This window comes from Haemaphysalis longicornis, unplaced genomic scaffold, assembly GCF_048455015.1.
Source record: "Haemaphysalis longicornis isolate Haplotype H1 unplaced genomic scaffold, Haemaphysalis longicornis Haplotype H1 scaffold_5, whole genome shotgun sequence".
In the NCBI taxonomy this organism is placed as follows: Eukaryota; Metazoa; Arthropoda; class Arachnida; order Ixodida; family Ixodidae; genus Haemaphysalis; species Haemaphysalis longicornis.
The window spans coordinates 39,475,886-39,484,370 of record NW_027526385.1 but is presented as its reverse complement, the minus strand read 5'-3'; the positions used below and the strand labels follow the sequence as shown (position 1 = coordinate 39,484,370).

At 44.7% G+C, this 8,485-nt stretch overlaps 1 long non-coding RNA gene across 1 annotated transcript; it reads right to left on the bottom strand.

Moving 5' to 3' along the window:
- Nucleotides 1–283: 283 nt before the first annotated feature.
- On the bottom strand, nt 284–4,271 carry LOC144138080 (uncharacterized). The gene is made up of 3 exons (XR_013315809.1): nt 4,145–4,271; nt 3,015–3,164; nt 284–556 (listed from the first exon to the last, which is right to left on the bottom strand). It is a non-coding gene; the product is annotated as an uncharacterized LOC144138080 (long non-coding RNA).
- Between the last annotated feature and the right edge of the window lie 4,214 nt (nt 4,272–8,485).

Below are 8,485 nucleotides of genomic sequence, written 5' to 3'. Positions count from 1 at the left end.
CGTAGAACTCACGGCGGTGTTTCAAGTTCAAAAGTAGCCAAATAGCTGACTTGAGCTTTGAAGCATGGGAATATGGAATTGAGTTTAGCAAACCTCATTCGGATTTATTGTGCGAGGAGTGAAAATCGAGGGGAAGATCGCGAGGCTTGGGCGTGGGGGAGAAGAGAGATCTTAACGTAACATTGGCAGCAGAAGACTCCTGTCTATCGACGATATTTGCAGTGAAGTGAGCAAATACACGGAAAATTTTTGAACAAATTTTATTGATTCCAAACTCACAAACTCCATCACCTTGGCAACTTGGCGTTCGAGACTTTCGTGAATCACAGAAGTCGGTCAATATTGTTGAATGTTTTACAAACAACATTTGCTTGTTGATCGCAGTTTTGTTGGTAATCAGAATATTTACGTTTTTCAACCGAAAATCAAGTGAAACGAGACACTCTTAAGAGTCAAATCCTAGGCCGCACTGCCCACGGACGAAATGCGATTGGCGGGATGACTCCCTGAAGTCTTCTATTGCATCGCCAGTCGCGAAGGACATCAGCGTCCAGACCTGCACCACAATTGCATCATTTGGAGGATTTGTATGATAAATCCTTGAAGTCACCGGCTAAGAAACTACGTGTTGTATTTGCATAATATCTGCTTGCTTGGGAGTTTTGATTTCTATTGCCAGGAAATTAGAGCTGATTTTTGTTTCTTTACCGCTGACTATCATAGAAAGCAGTCTCACGAGACAAGAAGTGTAGCCTTAGAGTATTAGGTTCACGTCGAGCGAGAAAAAGATTTAAAGCGCTTTCACGCAATCTTATAAATAAAATACACGGTATAAAATCATTTTTATACAGACAATACTAGACTTGCGAACAACTTCCTATTAACATCACCCCAATCAGGTCACCTGTATCGTCAGGTTAGTGTGTTATAGACCTATATTGTTATATGCCTTTGGCCTGCGCGAACAGTTTTTTTCTTAAAATTGGGTTGAAAGGGAAGCGCTTATCTTGCCCTAGAATCTTTTAAAAATAGGATAGTGAAGCAAACAAATAACGCAGATGGTGAAAAGCAAAGAATTGTCGAATAATTATGGATTGGTGTTATGAAACCACTGTATGGTAACAAAAATACTTTTAATGACAGTACCATTGTATGAATAGTTTTCTGGTACGCACCGTTACTCAAAAGATAGTGTGACTTCAATATTTAAAAACAATTAAACGTCGCTTAAACACTCCTTGTAATGTAGTGAATTGATTGATTGATTTTAGGATTTAACGCGCCGACGCAACGCAGGCGATGAGGCGCGCCGTAGTGGAGGGCTCCGGATTAATTTTGACCACCTGGGGATCTTTACCGTGCGCCGAAATCTCGTACACACGAGCGTTTTTGCTTTTCGCCTCCATCAGAAAAGCGGCCGCCGCGGCCGGGAATCGAACCCGCGACCTCGTGCTCAGCAGCGCAAGTAGTGAATTCGGTAGCAGGAGTGTCCCTCCCAAGTACTCACCGAGCCCCTCGCAATAAAAGCAAAAATAAAGCAGCCGTACCAATTGTCTAACGTGTCCTGTCCTTTTCATCAGCATGTTTTCTTTGTGTCATTTTATTCCTCCCCGAGTAGACAATCTTATGCCACTCTCACTTTCCTGCGGTTAGGCCATAGGCCATCCTTGTGTAATAAATGTTATTCAACTCATGATGATGATGATTAGAGACCCTCCCTTTGTATCGGGAGATCGGTTGTTACCAACCGACTTGCCTGCGTTATTTTACCTATCGGCCCTACCTTTAACAAACCTAATGGGTTAGCCCACCTTCCCCCCTCCTGATTTAAACTCCCATCGCTTTCCCCCCTCCCTCTCTTCACACCTGTTTACCCCCCTCCCCTCCTTTCTGTTCTCAGTTCTAATTCCGTATATTACCCTTCCTACGTCCCACTCTCTTCCCAACTTTTGTTCCACCACCACTCCAGACGCCTCTTCGTCACCTCTATGGCTCTGAAGTTGGGGCTCCCTCCTCACACCAAATCCCAAAGCCTCCGTCAATGTCGTTTCCCCATCGTCCCGCCGCTGCCACAGCGTCATTTCCCCATAGTTCCAATCTCGCTGACACAGCGCCATCTGCTGGGGCAGCGTATGATATTTTCTGTTGTTGTGCCTGGAGCAGCAGGAATCGACAGGTTTTTTTTATTCCTGATTACGGGGTTTAACGCACCGACGCAACGCTGGCGATGAGGCGCGCCGTAGAGGAGGGCTCTGGATTAATTTTACCACCTGGGGATCTTAAACGTGTGCCCAAACCTCGTACACCGGCGTTTTTTTTTTTTATCTCACTCATCTTCTATAGCTTTTTGACCAGTTTTTTTTCTCTGATATTTCAGCAATGACTGCAACGTGTCTAGTTAATAAAAGAGCGCCGGAATACCCGCGGTTATGTGCTAATTTTGGACTTCGTTTGCGGAATTAAGGTTCTTTTGCACCGAATTATGTTGACGTGCATCAGCCATGCCTTGTAGTTTCAGTAGTTTGGAATGGATTGACTACGAGTTCAACCGTTCTTTCCCACCTTTTTTACCTTTCGAGCCATCGCACCTTTTGGATGCCATCTTTTATTTTCGGCGCCGGATTCGCGATGCGCGGGGTTTCCCCATAATAGTTATATCTGGTAGTTCAGTTAACAACATTTGCAGGAAAACGTTATTTCATATCAACCTAAGGAAAGCCCTCATTAATGGTATGCTTACGAAGCACTTAACTGAATGCAGGCGCTGTTTATGGCACCAAGAATATGGCTGCATATTTGCTGAGCTTGTACGTAGGCATTTACACACAGCGGGTGTCTTGCTTCTCAAGTGATTTTTCAGGGGGACGGGAGCGCGTTACACATCCGTGTGGGACTTGCTCTTGTTTTACACTCCATATAGCTGATGCTGGTGGTTGACATGTACCTCGGATATACCGGGAACACTGGGGAATAATAATACCTGATATTCAATGGATCGTGAACGAGAACGACACCTTTGTATCCTAAAAGCCTTTGTACTGGAAGTGGCACATATTCAGGCCAACGTCGGCGGCAGAACTCCTCCCATGATCGGTGTTCCCACGGCCTCGGCCATATTCCAGGTGGAAGTACATCGTTCAGCAGGGGAGGCTCTGTCCCACGCCCTGTGAAAAAAATGCAGTACGATGGCTGAGTTACAATTCACTCTTTTTCGGCGTTATATTTTTTGTGCTCCAATTCCATCGACTTCTTCGCTTTCGGGATGCCTGCAATATCAATTTAGTACAGTTGTTTAGTTAAGGCAAACTTCTGAATGACATTAGTTTTAAACATGGACTTAGAACAACATGGGAAGCGAAACGGCGCTTCGGAGGGCTGCTGATTTTGTCACCAGCGATTGGCCAAGGGTAGGCTTCTGGTAACTTTCACGGAACAAGAAAAGGCGCGGCCGAAACGATCGCCATTTCCCTGCGCAGCCGCAGAGTGAATTGTTGCCGCAATCATTTCGTCCGTCAGGTGACGATACGCAGTCATTCGCCGTCGAAGCAACGAAGCTTTGCAGTTTTTTATTGTAACATTATCCTACTGACTTGCCGCGTTCGCCGCAAAACACCGTTCTTTCTGCCATAATTATTCTCTCTCCGTGTTTATAAAAGATACCCTGGTACATGCCTACAGATAATTTCAACTGACGTTTACAAAGTCAGAGCTGACATCCCTTTAATATGGCAGTCATTTGATGAACCTAAAGTTTTCTCTGAATTGATTGATTGATTGTATGGATTAACGCACCGACGCAACGCAGGCGATAAGGCGCGCCGTAGTGCATTGCTCCGGATTAATTTTTACCACCTGGGGATTTTTAACGTGCGCCGAAATCTCGTACACATGGGCGTTTTTGCTTTTCGCCTCCATCAGAAAAGCGGCCGCCGCGGTCGGGTATTGAACCCGCGACCTTGTGCTCGGCAGCGCAACGCCTTTTAGCCATTAAGTCACCGCGGCGGGTTTTTCCGTGAATCCCACATGCCCCGTTCCTGGGTATTCTTCAGAGCTCGCTCTAATGAGGAAACGCCACCACAGCATCTGAAAAGTCACGCACTCTTCCTATGAAGGCAAGGTAGACTCAACACACACAAAAACTTACCGTTTACAGCGAGGCTTCCTTGGATGACGAACGCCAATGCAGCGATGACCACGGTGAACTTCATGGCTTGACAGAATAGCTGCGGGGGCTTTGAGCAACAAGGTTGGTTTCAGCCTTTAAATACAACTGGACCCGATCTCTTTATCATTTCACACTTGCAAGAGAGGGTCTGGCGCCGAGGCTTCAGGTGGGATGTTTCGGTCAACATCCACTCCTATAGACTTTGCGAAAAACCCGGAACTTTGATGATTAGATTTCGTCCGTCGGAAATGGGTTAAGAAAATAAAATGCTTTCTTTTTTCCACGGCGCAAACTTCCCGTGAAAGCAGGGCATCTTCTTTCAATAGATAACAGTAACAGGGTGAAGCGGGAGTGTTAGGTCAGTTCCGCATTCCCGAATAGACAACTGACAGGGCGGAAACACGAAAGAGCGGCCTTATTCCGTGCAAGTCGAATTTTTGCAAATACAGCAAGGTATAATTCTGGAGAAACTATGTTGAAACTCTGCAACAATTCCTGCTAACTTTTCATGTCCACATTTAGGGAGCGGCTACAACACAACGTCCAGGCGAACTATTTTTGGAAAAACAGTGTTGTCTAAATGAATTTTCTTTCTGTATCTCGGTCGATTAGTTACTTGTCTCTTGTTTATTTTGATTGATTTATTGATTGTAGGGTTTAACGTGCCGACGCAACACAGACGATGAGGCACGCTGCAGTGGAGGGCTCCGGATTGATTTTTACCACCTGGGGATCTTTAACGTGCGCCGAAATCTCGTACACACGGGCGTTTTGCTTTTCGCTTCCATCAGAAATGCGGCCACCGCGGCCGGGAATCGAACCCGCGACCTCGTGCTCAGCAGCACAAGGCCTTAGCCACTGAGCCACCGCGGCGGGTTGTTGTTTATTTTCACAGTGGATAGAAATTACTGTGTTCGTTCAGCCAGGTTTCGTCATACTGCGGCTTTCGTTTGAGAGCGTGTAGGCCTAGAGCGAATACTCAATATAAATGTTTGTTCTTGAGATAGAGCGTATATTCCTATTGTACTCGCACGTATTCATTCAGGTCTCCTCTTTCCTGCGGTACGTAGTTCCAAGGGTTCCCTGTGTTCATAGTAACCACGCACCCACGTCTCCAGTCACCCTGATCATCCCCCGATTTGTATTCTGGGATTTACATCTCACAGCTTCGCACCCACATGCTGGTGTAAGTGCGAACGACAAGCAGTAATCGTATTCATGAACACCGACCCATGCGATGAAGAGCTTCATGAAGACCTTTATGAAGACCTTCACACATACTGCTGTCGGTGGTTTTGAAATTACAGCGTCTATGCCTCTGCAATGCCGTTGTCCCATCACACTGACGCTGCGCTTGATCTGGGAACCCTCGGGTTCCCGGATCCTTCTCTCCTTGTTTTATATTTTTACGGCGCAACAATTTTGTTTAATTGCAGCCACAATCTTATTCATTATCTTTTACCTCACCCATTCACCCTTTCTTTTTTTCGCCTTGCTGTATTCAATTCCACCTGATGTTGCAAGCCACGCCGTTAATGAGGTTAATTTCTTTCTAATCCATTCAACATTCCCCTTTCTCTCACTCACCACTTTTTATTTTTTTATTTATTTATTTATTTATTTATTTATTTATTTATTTATTTATTTATTTATTTATTTATTTATTTATTTATTTATTTATTTATTTGTTTGTTTGTTTATTTGTTTGTTTGTTTGTTTGTTTGTTTGTTTGTTTGTTTGTTTGTTTGTTTGTTTGTTTGTTTATTTGTTTGTTTGTTTGTTTGTTTGTTTGTTTGTTTGTTTGTTTGTTTTTTATTGAAAATACTTTCAAGGCCCATAGGGCATAACAGAAAGGAGTGGTAAGATACATACATAAGGTGCAGTTGTTTTACACAAACGGCATAGAAACAGAAATCAAGAACAAAAGAGCGATTCAACAAGAAGCGTCGTGAATGGCTGCTTTAAAGAGAGTGGCATCAATGATAGCAGCGATTGTGGCTGGGAGGCGGTTCCAGTCTACGCTGGTTTTGGGGATAAATGATTCATGATACATATCAGTACGACATTATGGTACACCAACTTTTCTGAAATGGTCAATTTGAGGTGACACGTAGTGATAAGTTTATCCTTTAAGTAGGGTTGTGATGATAAATTTTGTGAAACAAACAAAGACGATAGCATTTGCGAAGGTGTGAAAGGCTGGTGAGATTAAGCGTATTTTCCATGGATGAGACACTGGCAAGACGTGAACAAGATGATAATATGTAATGAGCGGCACGGTTTTGAACAGATTCTAGAGCCAGGATGAGCGTGGTTTGGTGAGGATCCCATATGGCGCATGCGTATTCTCATTTGGAACGGACGAGTGTTTCGTACAGGGTTAATTTTAAAGATGACGGTACAGAAGAAAAATTCCGGCGCAAATAAACTAGCACGCGACTAGCGTTCTTTATTACGTGGTCAATGTGAGTGTTCCATGACAGAGTTTCATATTGGTGAGTGCCTGAAATGTATGGTAAGTACGAGCGAAAAAGGTATGTATTTTCTTACTAAATGACCCTAAAAGAATGCTTATGAAGGGTGATACAAAAAAGTGGCGCAAAATTTTTTTGATCTGAGCAAAAGAATTCCTGCGAAATTCACACTTCACGCACAAGGTGCAGGCGGAGAGGATTTTGGAATCGAAGAAGGAGGCCGGCGCAAACAATTATGAGGCTGTTGCGGAAGCCAGCACTCAGACCACGTCCTTGGCCAAGACGGTTGCAGCGTGGCAGAAACAAAACGGCGTGGCCTGATCCTTCGATGGCCGTCATTAGGAAAACGACGATGTCGAGTGCGCAGACTATATTTCATGTCAGAGGCGAAAGATGGGAGTTGTCAAATGAACTAGACAAGATTGATTAATCATGAGGTTTAACGCGCCGACTTTACACTTGCGATGAGGCGTGCCGTGGTGGAGGGTTCCGGATTAATTCTGACTCCCTGGGGATCTTTATCGTGCGCCAAAATCTCGAACACACGGGCCTTTTCGCTTCTCGTCTCTATAAGAAAAGCTCCCGCCGCGGCCGGGGATCAAACCCGTGTCCTCGTGCTCAGCAGCACAAAGGTAACAGGATATAACCACCTTGCACAGATGGTTAGTGCTGACCCCAACCACGAGAGAGAAACCGGCGCAGAACAGGTGTGGGTAGGGAAGGACTCAGCAAGCTCTCCCAAATAAGGAAAAGTAAGCTACCTCTGTCACTCAAAACAAAAATCTGCAACCAGAGCCTACTGCTGATGATGACATACGGTTCTGAAACTTGGCGCCTTACTAAACAACTAGAAAGCAAACCCAAGGCTCAACGAGCCATGGAACGAATAATGTTAGGGGTAGCACTCAACGACAGGAGACGAGCTACCCGGATCAGAGAACAAACTAGAGTAGGAGATATCATTGTTTAAAATAAAGAGAGAGAAATAGACTGGGGCTGGCCATGTGGGGAGACGAACGGACAACTGGTGAACAATGTATTGTAACAGAGTGGATACGAAAAGGTGGGTGTAGGAGAAGAGGAAGGCCATTATTCCGATGGAGGATGAAATGAAAAAAATTCGGGCAAAATATGGACTTGGGCTGCGCAGGACAGCAGCGGTGAATGGAAAACAGGAGAGGCCTTCTTCCTGCAATGAAATGAGAATGATGATGATGATGGTGGTGGCGGCGGTGGTGGTGGTGGTGATTTGCAACAGAGCGTTGGGTGGCGAGGTTTCAGGTGGGATGTTTCTGTGAACATCTATAGGCATTGCGGACCCCCGGGACCCGGTAGATTAGATATCGTGTGTGGGAAACATGAAAATAAAATAAAAGGCTTTCTTATTTGCACGGTGCGAACTCCTAGGGAAACGAGGTCATCTTCTTGCAATAGATAAGAGGTCAGTTCCGCGTTCTCGCATAGACAACTGAGATGGCGGAATCACGCCGCAGCTTTCTTATCAGTGCCATTCGAATTTTAGCAAAGATCACAAGGTAGATATCTGGAACACCTATGTTGAAATTTCCAAGAATACATGCTAATTTCTATTTCTACCTTAAAAAAGCGGCTCCAACACAACATTCACGCATAATATCGTTGGAAAACCTGGAGTATCTTAATGCATTTTTCTGTGTCTTGCTCGATGTGTCACTTGTCGGTTGTTTATTTTGGCAGCGGAGGAAACTTGGTGTGTTATTCTTAGCGTATATGCACAACATATATGTGTGCTCTATATGCGTATAGGGTGTATCTGCCTACCATATATATGTATTTATGCAGTGTGATCTCTGTTTGGCTGAGGATC